This window comes from Pezoporus occidentalis, unplaced genomic scaffold (assembly GCF_034315485.1).
Source record: "Pezoporus occidentalis ecotype Australia unplaced genomic scaffold, CSIRO_AGI_Poc_V1 ctg65, whole genome shotgun sequence".
NCBI classification, from domain to species: domain Eukaryota; kingdom Metazoa; phylum Chordata; class Aves; order Psittaciformes; family Psittacidae; genus Pezoporus; species Pezoporus occidentalis.
In genome coordinates, this window is record NW_026915998.1 from 1,157,727 (window position 1) to 1,170,648 (window position 12,922).

A 12,922-nucleotide genomic window follows, 5' to 3' on the forward strand; every position below is an offset into this window, starting at 1 on the left:
TGATCCAAGAGCCAGTGCTTCATTCACTCTACATAAACCATAGCTACAAAGAATTACCTATATTGTAGAGGTCACAGGAAAGGGAATGTGGGCAGGTAGAAAAGTCTGCATCTCTCAGTGGGAAGGCACACACAAGAGCCTTTTTCTGCCTGGCTAGAGGGGAGGTACAACTGTCTTGTGTTTCCCCTCCTCAATCTGAGTTTCCACACCAAAGCTTGGATGGTCTAAGTTGCATCTTGCCTTCACTCCAAAGCACCTCCATGGGGCATGGCACTGAAGCAGCTCTCCCGATGCTTTTGGGGCATGCAGGCAAGGCCAACAGGTAAGGATGCTCCAAATCCCTTTGAAGTGGAGAGGAAGGGAATTGGGAGCAGGAGACATGGTACAAAGGCACAATGGAGATGAGGAGCTGCTGCCAAGAACCAAACATACCTCACTGCACATCAGCTGCATCAGGCTTCAGCACTGCTCTGCTAGTAAAAACCAGAGTTACAAGGATATGGTGTTGGCAGCCTTTTAATTTTAAAGTGACTCCTGCTGAATTTTCTATCTTTTTGAAAAAAAAAAACAACAAAAAAACCCCAACTTTAAAAATGCAAAATGAAACTTTGGAAAACTACATTTTTATTCAAGGTCTTACATTTCCACTTTAAGCTCTCTACCAGCCAGAACAGCAGCAAGACAAATGAATTTTTCAGAGGAAACGGAACAATCTCAGTTCTTTTCTCCTCTTTATCCTTCTATCTTCACCCGAGTGAAAGAGAAATCAGAATATTTGAGCAAGTAGCTAATGCCTTAGTCCCTTTTTTCACTTCCATTTTACCCACAAGAAAAGCGATGAGGGGTTTCCATCACTTTGAGGGAGGTGGAAAGGCCTGATAAGTCTTCCCAGTAGGAAATAAAAAAATTAAACCAGAACAAAAAAGCTTTGTTAGATGAAAATGGATGAGAACATTCAAAGAAAGAGAAGGCCTTCACCAAGGAACCACCCATTTGAACCAGATTCAACTCTTGTGCTAAAACACTTCTCAAAGTGGAGATTTTGCAAAACAAAGCCCTGTGAGGAGATAGGAAAGAGAAACAGTAAAGATGCCTTCAACCCTTCACAAATCAACCTCAGACCCTCCAGAGCCAGGCAGTGCTGTGCACTGATTGCCTTGCTGCAAGGAACAGACCCAGACCTGGTCCTGGCCATGAGGACAGGGCCAAGGGACACCACCACAATGTGCAAGAGGTCTTTTGCAGTGGGATTAAACACCCGTGAAGGTTACTCAGGTATTAGGAGATTATAACCTGCATGAGAAGAACTGCACCTTTTCCTAGAACACCGAGGGAAAGAAAGACACAACAGGGGTGATGCTGGCTGTGCAGATCAGGAACTGTTTCTAAAAGGGACTGTTGTTCTTCAGCAATGACTAGCACCCAAATAGCCTGGTTTGGGAGACCTAGAAAGAGGCATCCATAAAAAGGAGGTTACAGAGGGATTCCCTCAGCTATTCACACATGGAGATATTTGGCACAACCCTCGCTCTGGAAACTGCAGAGATACAGATGCTGTGCAAGCTCCCTCTGGGGCTTTTAAGAAGTGTCTGACTCAAATGGAAATCAATGAGAGGCTGGAGTCAACTACTCTGGAGAGAAAAAGCTCAATCCAGAGCCAAGCCCAGGCCAGGCCCTTTGCACTGCCCTGCGACCAAGAGGCAGCATCCCCGGATGTAAGCAGGGTCCTAGGCTGGTGGTGAGGGAACAGCATACCAAGGGCAGCCCAGAGGCTTGCACCCAGACCTTCTTTTTCACCACAGCACTGAGCCCCCCCGCCTTCAGTTTACATCCCTTCTGCACTTTATTTTCTGTCTCTGCCCACAGCCTGTGCTGGTCACACTCCCATCCCTATGCCTGTGGCCAGCAACCTGCAGTGCCGCCAGCAAGGATACAGCAGAACTCCTCCTGGGCATCAGTGCACAGAATGACCAAGGGCTGGGAGATTTGTTTTACCAGAACCAACCACTTCCCTCCCATGCCTGGAAAAAGCTGGAAGGGGTGATTACTTGTAGTGCAGGGAAAGCTGTATCAGAAACCATGCTAGGAGGGTTAGCCAGTCCTGCCATTATAGAATCACAGAATGGTTGGGTTGGAAGGGACTTTCCAAGTCCATCTAGTTCCAAGCCCTCTGCTGATGGATGCTGCTGATTGCCAACATGGGACAGAAATGCATTTGATCCAGCTGATACCCTGCTGTTTTCTATGGCTACATACCAGCAGAAGGCTCACTGCAGACAGCACAGACCCGTTCAGCAGGCACAGAGATGAAGGCAAGAGGCATTGCTGGCAGCAGCAACATCTGCCTGCAGGCTTGCCCAGGGAAGGAGCCTGGACGTGCCCAGTGGATGAGCCAGCCCGGGCTAAGGCACCAGCCTGACCCTGTCCCCAGCGCCGCTGCACAACTGCCTCCGCACCTAACCCGGGCTCGCAGCCTGTTCCGCGGCTTCTGCTGCCCTCTGCCAGCCACGGCAGGGAAGCGCCGCTGCTGCCGGACCGGGACCGGGGCCCTGGGGATTCAGGCACCGGGCACGGAACGCATCCCTCCGCTAAACCAGAGCGGACCCTCAGGGCAGCACCTGCAGGGAGACACCCATGTTCCCACCCCTCCTGCCAGTGCTGGAGCTTGGAGAGAACCAACCTCAGCCCGGCCACAAGCACTCATGTGGTTTTCAGATAGAAACCTCTGCACCTCCACTGGCGGTAGCGGGTTGCCGGATGAGCACTGCAGAGCAGAAGCAGCAGCGGTCTGGGTGCAGAGGTACGGCTTGCTTTGTTTATGCATATTTATTCCTGCAAAGAGTGATCAAACAGCAGGCAGGGAGCTAGCTCCCTGGGAATTTCTGTGTATGCCAGCACCTGGTTCCTAAGGAGACTGGTTCAAAAGTCACTCTCTGGACCCCAGCAAAATCCAAGCAGCTCTCTAGTTAGATGGACACAGTCCTGCCTTCTCAGAGGCTTCCCTCCCTCCTTTTACACAGCCTTGTAGCAGCCCTTAATGCATTGTTCCCGCAGTGTCTTCACTAGGCTAAGCTGCTCACATGCTAAGAAAAGCTGTAAAGCAACAATAGTGTCACTAGCAGACATGTGCCACAACCTTTCAAGTCAACCGGTGCATTTCTGATAAGTGGACATGTCCATGGGAGACCTCTGCTTTCCCAGATGAATTTCCATTTTAAACTGAAGCTTATTCAAGCATTTGCATTCCAGTGAAGCATAAAAGTGCCCTTCTGCAGGTAAGTGACTGTAAGATGGCATTTTAGTGTATCAGGGCTTTTTTCTAAGTTGAGCTATGGCTAGTAACTGAGTCACTGCTTTTCAGTAGAGCTTGGGTTTGCATTTACAGCTTTACTGCACCAGACAAGCCCCAGCCTGTAAACCTACCCAACAAGGTAAGGAGCAAAGCCATGGGGCTAAACTGCTACCCAGCAGGTGCCAATCTGCAGGAGCTCCCTGCCTACACAACTGTCCCAGTTGGACATATGAGGAATCACTGGGTTTGGTTTAGAGGGATTGGGAGTTCAGGATCCCTGCATCTCTGTTAACATCCCATGGACAAGCTGGCAGCACCTCTCACCCTGGCTCAGCACAAACAAGCTTCATCCCTGCAGCTCCCAGCCATAGCCTGGAACCAAGCATTTGCCATCTTATGCTACTGCAGACATACAATGGACTCACTGCAACAGGCTCATGCTTCTCCTTCAAACTCCTCTTGCCAAGCAGCCAGCAAGACCCATCACAAGACAGGTCAGTTCACAGCCCTTGGGGTAGTCCCCCATCAACCCCCTGTGGTCCTGTTTGCATCCACCATAAGCCACAGAGGCACAAGCCCTCTCTGCCATGCAATGCTATAAGCTCTGGAAAAGCCCCATAAAACCATGAGGTTTGCTTTCCTTTCCGATTAGAACTTCTTGGCTAGTTACAGCTTGTGGGCAAGCAGGTTGAAGAACCTTGGCTTGATCTCTGAGAGGAAGATCAGCTTTTAAGACACTGTTCAGACAAAGTGTGACATAACAGCGTATCTGTTTCTTCAACAAATCTGCTTCCCTGCATTTGTTTGAAGTCTGACCTGATTATTCTTGCAATTGTATTTTTAATGCTCATCAGGTATCCTTAGAGGAATTGATACTCACTTTTTTTTAGATCATGCATATGCAATCAAACAAAATATAGCTCACCTGCCTTGTTCTTCCCCTTTAGAGCAAAAAGCACAACCTTCACAATTGCTCCAGTGAAAGCAATAGTTAGTTAGATGGGACAAAGCACCAGTTTCTGATCTGCCCTGGGCACATGCACCAGAAGTGCCATCTGTCTTCATCGCAGGGACAAATGTTACCCTTATAGTGGAATAAACCAAAGAAAGTTGTTTCCTTGTCACCCGTGCAGTTGCCCTACTCATGTTAGGACTCCGTACATACTGTACCTTCCTTTAGCATTGCTCACACATTTGTACAAGCTTACCTAGACTTTTAAATTGGGAAATTCAACTCCATGAGTACTTCAATTCCTGTTTTATACAGCCTATTAATGATTGCCCAGACAAGACAGAGGCAGGGAGAAGGTACTTTGCAGTACTGACATTGCCATGAATGTGCTACTAAAAAAGAGAGGCACTAATTCAGTAGATGATGCAGCATCAGTTCAGCACTTCATGGCTGGTGAGATGCCACCCGCATAAGCTGGATCACACACCCCCCCTTACCTCCCCCAACAATATAACATTGGAACTGAGGGAATGAGGAATTAGAACTGGAATACCTACTGAGAAGGCAATCACAGCAGCTCAGCCAGCCCACCCCACAGTGTGAACCTGGGACATCAGCTCCAAACTGTGATCACACCCCAAGCCCCTCTGGTCTCTGAGGCTTGGTAAGCGTTTCAGTTTTAGGGTGCACTCAAGACCCATAGGCAGCTCTGCACATCAGGAAACGCGATCTCATTCAGCTGCCTGATCAGCTTGGCCCCCAGTCCTTGGTGAGCCATGGCCAAGGCTTCATCTCTCAGCCTTGCTTTGAGCACTTTCCTTCTCAATTCCTGCCTCAGCACTCCCAGCATTCCTTTTGCTGCTATTAAGTCTCCCAGCCAGGCAGGTTTGGGATTGGGGTCAGCAAGCCTGGGGTACAGAGGAGCTCCACACACCAGCCTCAGCAGCAGGAGCCATGGCAATACCCACTGGGGCCTGAGTTGGAGGCAGAAAGTTTGAGGCGCTGCAGAGTGCTGCCATAAGCAGAAACCATGGACACAGGCAGTCTCTGCATCTCATACATCATCTGGAGGGGGCAGAGAATTAGCCACCATTTCATCAGTTAATTACAACTGTTAATCATATTTTCATTAACCTGAAATGAAACTGCCAGCATCCCCCTTATTTCTACCCCATGCCCCAAGTCCCATTTCTCAGATGGTGATCCTCTGTCAGGCAGGACACATGCTGTCCTCTGCAACATGCATCTGGCCAGCTGCCTATGTACAGCAATTTCTAGATCCTGCTGTCTTGCCTCTTTTCCACATCTGCATATGCACCCCTTAGCAGGCACACATACTGCTTTTGCTATACATGTGGTACTTTTAACCCTCTTGTACTCCCCTAACCCTGATCCAGGTAACCTCCTAGCTCTGCTTAGGATGGGGAAAGCCTGCAAGGTCCATGTTCCTGACTGTCATGCTAACATATTGCTCATGATGGTACAGTAGCATGCCTCAGTTTCCCCTACTTTTTAAAAAGGGCTGGTGCTCTAAGCCTGCTCCTGTAAAGCATTTTTAGTTCTCCATGGATACTTGTAAACTGAGCTGCTCATGCCATTGGACAGACAAGAGAGACAGGGAAGCCTTCACCCTCTTCACTCTGCCAGGGCTGAAAAGCAGAGTCCACAGCTCATCAGTAATCTTGCAAGTCAGGTCTTCCTCCCCCAGGGATGCAGGAGTGGGCTGCAAAGCTCAGTGCCCATCCTGCAGCCACAGCAGCTTCCATCAGAGGCTCTGCTCCCCTGTCAACTTCCACTCCTGGCTCCCCATGAGAAGGGATATTGATTAATATTAATTAGAAACTTCAGGTGCTACACCTTCCCCCAGGGCTCACAGACATAACAAGCAGCACAGCATTTGAGATCCCCTTTGCCTATGCAGATACAGCAGTGTGCCTCAACCCTGCTTGAAGCAACAACTCACCCCTGGGGAAAGAAGGGGTTCAGCATCCACATGCCTTAACTGCTCTCCCTTTCCTGCTCCATCACTCAGCCCCAGGCACGGAAAACTCCTTCAGACTGAGGTATCACATCCCTTATGTCTTCCTGCTCCTGAGAAAGCCTTTGAGTACAGCCCAAACAGTTTCCAGACAATCAGTGCTATCCCCAATCCTTCTAAGCACAGCGCACCACAGCAGTGGAGCAGCACTTACTGCTGGTGGAGGAGAGGGAGGGCATGAGAACAATCACAGAGCTTAAAGCTTCTTGCTAAGCTTGCTCTGGTTCAGTCTTAGTCTGAATAGATGCCTTGAGAGAAAGTGGGGATCACCCTGGTCCAAAACGAGCCCTACAAAGGAGCAGGACAGCCCTTCCTCAGCCTCCAGAGCTATGCCAGACTTCTTAGATGGGGATGTTCCACCTCTTCCTCCATTTGCTTCACCTCTTCACCCACTCCTAACATTCAAGAGTTAACTCAAGTCTTTGCTTGCTTTACTACCTGTGGGGCTTGAAAAGAGGTCAGAAAGTGAGCCAGGGAAGGGAGGAGAGCTTCATTAGACACCAGGACCAGAGGCTCCAAGCTCTGCACTTGGCTTTGCCTCCCTCTCCTCTCCCACACCCTCCAGGAGCCTCAGATGTGCTAAGCAGCCTGTAAAGGTGTTATTGGGGAACGTATCACCTCTGTCACAATTGCAATGCAGCATGGCACCCAGCACAGAAATGAGATATAAAAAGTGTACTCACTCTCCCAGTGTGAAAACTGCTGGGTTAAATATAACAGAGGCTTGCTGGCTCCGGGAAACATAGCTGATCTCTTCATTTGATGACAGAGTGCTTGCTTTGCCAAACAGCCCTCAGTCCCCATGGAGCAGGGGATTTCTCTTGCATTAAATGTGTATATACATTACCAGGTATGAGAGAGGTACATAAATTGCCCTTGTTACATATATTTCCATGGGAAGTGTCACAACACGATGTCTCACCAGCCAAGCCCAGCTTTTTTGTTCCATGAAGCTTTATTAGGCCCTAGTGACACTGGTTTCTGCAAATGCATCACTTAATTAAAGAAGTATGCTGCAAAGGGGGGTCAGCAAGCCTTCCTGGCAACCTCAAGCTGAGACACAGTAAACAGGACACAAGGTTGCTAACAGTCAGCATCTGCCCTCCGCTTAGAGCTTTAACCACAGATTTCCTCTCCTCTTTGTGCTTACCTGACCCATTAGGTCCCAGGCAGTCTTGCAGTAAGGATAAGCTGCATTTATAATACACCATCACACTGACAGCACAGACTACTTGGCATTCACTCTCGGTCTTCCACAGGATCATTTGTAATCCACTGGACTCGAGTCCAACACAGGACATCCTTATCAGCTACCACTGAGGAGAGCTTAAATGCCAAATAAACACTCCCATGAGTTATAGACCTGCTTTCCCAGCTAAGCAGCTCCCACACCTTGCACCCACATTAGGAGATTGCAGGTACCCACCATCATCAAAAATGAAGCTTCAAATGCAAAGCCTTCCAAATTCAGCAGTGAGCCTAGTTTAGCCATGGGGAAGTAGGTGAGAAATAAGACTTGCTTCTACTTGCTTCTAAAATGACCTTCAGAGTTTGAAATTAACCAGAAGTTAAACCAAACACTTTTAATGGCAAGGGTAATTAAGTATTGCATTCCCTGCAACTGTATTCCTTGTCTGTTAGGTTGCATAGGAGCTTCTATTTACAGGAGGTCTACAAGTCAAAATACCAACTTTCCAAGAAGCTGGCCTTGCCAAACACCTACTCTGCCTTCATCCAGCTGAAGTTACTGGGCTCATCGGCTGAGGGGTGTTAACCAGCTGAAACTTCAGGACAACCCAGATAGAACAACTAACCAAATAACCCTTCTGGCCTCAAACTCCAAGAGCTCAAACCCTCATCAAAAGTTGATGCACCATAAACCATTTCTTACACCAAACTAGCTAACTGCCAGAAACATAAGAACACACCACCCACCTTAAAGTCAGCATTAATATTTATTAACTGAATGCAAACTACATAACAGCTCTTATCTGTGCTGCTTGTCTGTGCTAGGTTTAAAAGCAGCCCAACAAAGGCATGTGAGCAAGGCTTCTTTTTTTGAAATGGGTGCCAAGGGACCTTCTTGTAAGTGAAGATCTTTGAGGAAAGTGAAGAGATTCATTGCATTAAGTGCACAGCATAAAACTGGGTTAGACAGGACTGCTTTCCTGAGGGAGCTGGCTTTGCCAGTCACCCTGGGGGGGAGTATCTTTTAGAGGGAAAACCAGACAATCTTCAGTATTACCCAATGCACTTGAGATTACTTCCCTTACCAACCCAGTTTTCCTCCTCAGCTGGGAGCTGGGTGGATGGCACCATCAGCCCCCTCTGTACATTATCCTAGCTGGGTGAGGGTGTACCACTACAAAAGGTATAAAGCTACCACCCTGCTAACTCCCTTGCCACAGCCCGCATCTTCATGGCAGCCACAGCTTTAGCATCACCTTTGCAGTATGTTAAGCTAATCCAGGTCATTGTCCATAGAAACTCTGAAGCTGCTGATACCTCCCAGCCCATTTTCAAGGGAAGCCCACACACAGGGTTTGCCAGCTTTCTCATATCTGGGATAATTTTATATCCCTTCATTTTATTACCTAGGCACAATAACACAGAACAGTGCAGGCTGCAGCTGGAACACCATGCCCAAGTTTGCAGCAGCATTTAAGACTTGTAGACTCACTGCCAGGAAAGCTGAAAAGCAAGACTTATTAGCCTTGTTTCTTCAGGCTGAAAGAAGTGCTTTGAAGACACAGGCAACAAAGGGGGATGTTTCAACTCACCTGAAGCATTTTGCTAAAAATAGCTACTCTATCCCCATCACAGGCTTGTGTTAGACTGCTATAGTATTTTTAAAGAAAGGTTGTACATGCAGCTTTCTCTCACCTCACTAAATTCCTGCTCAGCAGCTGCAGCACTCAATACAGCATGTACAACACCCTGGCAATCATTCTGCCTTTAGGGCTCATCAGGTATTAGGTCCAGCTCAACAGGCAAAACCTAACACATTTGCTATGGGGCAGTAATTGCCCAAGTCCCTTCAATGCTTTGCAGAGGAATCACAACACTCAGCAGCTCAGGGCAGAAGGAAGGTGGCGAAAACAAAAGGCAGAAGCAAGAAACAGTACCTAAACAGGGCAGGGACTAACCAAATACCAGAGGAAGCTCTGCAGTGCCTTAGACCCCTCTCTCTCAGGACATCTGGTTCCATTGCTGACACCAGGTCCAGAGCACTCTGCCCTATGGATGAACCAAGTCCAACCACAGGAACACAGCCCCCAGCAATCGGTATATTGGGATCTGCAGGGGACGAGTTGCGGATTCCCCTGCAGTCTGTGGGGTGGATGCAGGGTCTCCCTGCAGCACCACAGGGGGAATGGTTTGCTGCTGGAGGCTGGCACCTCCCTGTGGCTGGATAGAAGAGGCATGCTGGCAGCAGTGCCAAGGCTGCTGCTCCTTGGCTCAGGTTTTGCTCCTGCTCAGGCTGGGAGTGCCCTTGGTGAACACAGCACTCTGCTAAGATAATCAGTGCTTAGAATGATTCCTCAGCAAACATCCCACCTGGAGAGCAAAGTCTTCCTCTCTAATGCCCTAGTTTTGCAACAAGATGTTTTTGCAGGAGCGTTTTAAAGTCATCTAGTCTGCTACAGATCACCAGTGAGAGATGATGCTCGGGCTAATGTTCAACTACATTTCCTAGGGCAAAGGCCAGGGAGAAATACTGCAGGAGAGTGGTGAGGGAGGGAGAGGAATTCCCTTAGCAGAAATTATTTTGAGCAGAGAAAGCTGCAGAGCAGTGTGGAGTGAGGCAGAAGAGATGCAGGAGAGGGAGGTGGCTGTGCTGGGGGAGACAAAGAACAGAGGAGAGTGGAAACTCCAAAGGCTCCTCTGGGGAGGATGAGGGAGGAGGTAGGGTGCTGCTCACAGGGGCTCTATAAAGGATCCCTGTCAGGAGCTGGCTAGGCTCAGCAGTGCTTACCCCTGCAAAGGGATTCCCTCTACCACCCGCTATTGGTCCTGGCACAGTGACGAGCTGCTGGAGTGGATGTCTCATCCCTGCATACATGGTAGGGATACAAGAAAACAGCAGCCCCATCCCCCTTCAGAGCAGCAGGATTCCTTCCTCTGCCATTGCTGGATGTTCTGCACCAGGGCTGAGCACTCACACAAAGCCACACAACCTGTCTTCAAGGAAGGCCTTGGGTTTGTGCTCAACCTATCCACAGGGGATGGTGTGCTCAACTATCCAGGGGGAAAGGCTGTTGTAGTAGCAGGGCACTGGAGAAGGGATTCAAAAAAGCTCAGTCCCTGGTGAGAGGCAACACATCATCCGATGCTGGCACCCCAAAAGCCATGCTGGGGTCCTGTCTGTCCTCACAGATACAGACACAACCTGGTGTTGCAAAGCTGTTGTGCTCCTACATGTGCAGAAAGGGCAAGCAAGGGAGCCTGGATGTGGGACCTGGGCTGATGCTTCCCACTGACCATTCTTACAATCTTCTTTTGCCATTTGCAAAAAAGGGACAAAACTGCCTACCCACCTATTTAGGAGCATGCCCAACCATGTCTGAATGCAAGATATTATAGCCTAAAATTCTACCTTAAGTTAAAGGTAAATTTTAGTGACAAAGCATTGATCTGACATAAATCTCCTAAATCACCTTAGGACACTCCTTTTGCCGAAGGAAAGGCCTTCACCTATTGCTTCAACAGATGCTTAGGAGCAGGAGCTGGCTCCTGCTCTGCACAATCCCATAGAAGGCTCTGCCGAGCTAGGAAGTACTGCAATAGAAACTACAGCGTAGAGAGCTCAGCTAGTACCTTCTTTCCAGGAGTAAAACTGCTATCTGCCTTCCTGCTTGGGTATCAGCTACAGAAGGGTCCTCAGAAAGCTGCTCCTGTTGAGTGCTGGGGAAGAAGTAAGAGCAGAGCTGCTCCATGATAGGGAGCAAGCCAGGAGCCAAAAGGAATCACAGCACACAGAGTGTCCTTACCAACCTGGATGCAGCCCCACTATACCTGGGCATGGTAGAGCAGTCTTCCACACAAAGCAAAGCAACAGACCAGATCCAGGCAGTCCAGATCCAAACCAGGTGTGAGGAGGCTCTCAGAAACAGATCTAGGAACAGGCCAGTCCAAACCACTGTGGGACTGAGCTTAAATAGAATCACAGCCCAATGGTTGTGTGGCTGTCGGTAGGGAGACCAGGGTGGAGCTGGTAGGGGCAATTGGGGTCTGGTGGTTCTCTCAGGGGCCTGACACAGCTGCAGCATAATAAGGCAGAACTTTCCAGTGTGGTTGTCCTGATGGTTGGGTGGTTTTAGGTGTCACAGGTGGCTCTGCTTCTCATCACGTTGCTTTGTGCTGTTTGTGGTTTGCTTTTTTTAACCCCTCTATCTCTTCACTCCCCTTTGCTCCTTAGGGAACACTTTGCCAGGTTTCTAATAATAAACAAGAATTACCTAATACTTGACAAGCCCAGGATCTTAAGCCATTAAAAACTGTATCAGAGTCATCCTCTCTGTCCTGTATTGAGGAGGGTAGAAGCAGTCCAGAATGATGATGAGATTCATGGGATATCATGGCACAGAGCCTGAGTCTCCTGTTTGCACCCCAGATCCCTATTCACCGCCTGTCTTTGCGTCCCCAGGGAGAGATGTTGGGAAAAAAATGAGGGGATATCAAGAAGCAAAGCGGTTAAACCCTCTGTAACCCTTGTCTCTGGCAGCCGAGGCACAGATTACACTGTTTTTCTCCCACCACAATAACATCGTTATTCAACTTGGCAGCACAAGGTGGAGTGAGTGAGTGCGAGAGGGAGGGTGCGTGCTGTTGGTGTTTTTTAATCTATCAAACGTTTCCCATTCTGCCGATTGCAAACTCCTGCCCGGCCGTCCCCGCCGCAGCATCCCGCGTTGCCATGTCAACAGCGGCTGTCATCACTGTACTGGCAAGGAGCGCTCCGCTCTCCTGGGGGCTGGCGATGGAGGGATGTGCATGTGCCTGGCTGATGCTGACCCCTACCCAGGACTGCTTGGGGTAATTTTCCCCCAGAGCTTCCAGTGCTGGGAGATGATTTACCCCTCATCAGCCCCTTTAAGATGTCATCATCAGTGCTTGACTTAATCAGGACATCTTGGCATGAAAAACAGCCTCCTGACCCCTGCTCTTCCACTGTGAATTAGGTATAATAAAGCAAACAGCTTTTCCACTCCCTGCGATGCCTGGCTGCCTTGCTGCTCTCGCTGCCGCTGCAGGGGAGCAGGCAGGGCAGGAGGGAGCTCGTAGATCAGGCTGGGCTGTAGGGATGTTGCCCACTTATTTCCTCTATGGAAGCTAAAGCCCAGCAGAGGAGCCCCATGCCAGCATGGCCTCTTTTAGAGTGTATTTAAAGCCCCAGCTTCCCAGGGAGATGTCCTGCAGGGTTGGTCAGGAAGCAAAGAAGAGAAAGTCTGATGGGCGTTGCTTCTTTCTGCCAGGATGAAGATGCTTGTGTCAGAGTTGTGGGTGTAAATGTGAGTGACACCACCAGGAGATAACTGCCTCCCCCAGGATGCTGGCTGACTCCAAGGACAGGGAAGCAGTGGATCTGTTGCCTGGTCCAAAGCTCACATGAGGACACTCTCTTCTGTCCCTGGGGTCA

General features: G+C 49.2%; 1 protein-coding gene across 1 annotated transcript in view; it reads right to left on the bottom strand.

Annotated features, from left to right (window-relative positions):
• GABRA3 (gamma-aminobutyric acid type A receptor subunit alpha3) overlaps positions 1-11,319 on the bottom strand; it is an 87,846-nt gene extending 76,527 nt beyond the window's left edge. The window contains exon 1 of the mRNA XM_062640435.1: positions 11,299-11,319. The gene's annotated coding sequence lies outside the window, so the exon portion shown is untranslated. The remainder of the gene's footprint in view (positions 1-11,298) is intronic.
• Positions 11,320-12,922: the final 1,603 nt, after the last annotated feature.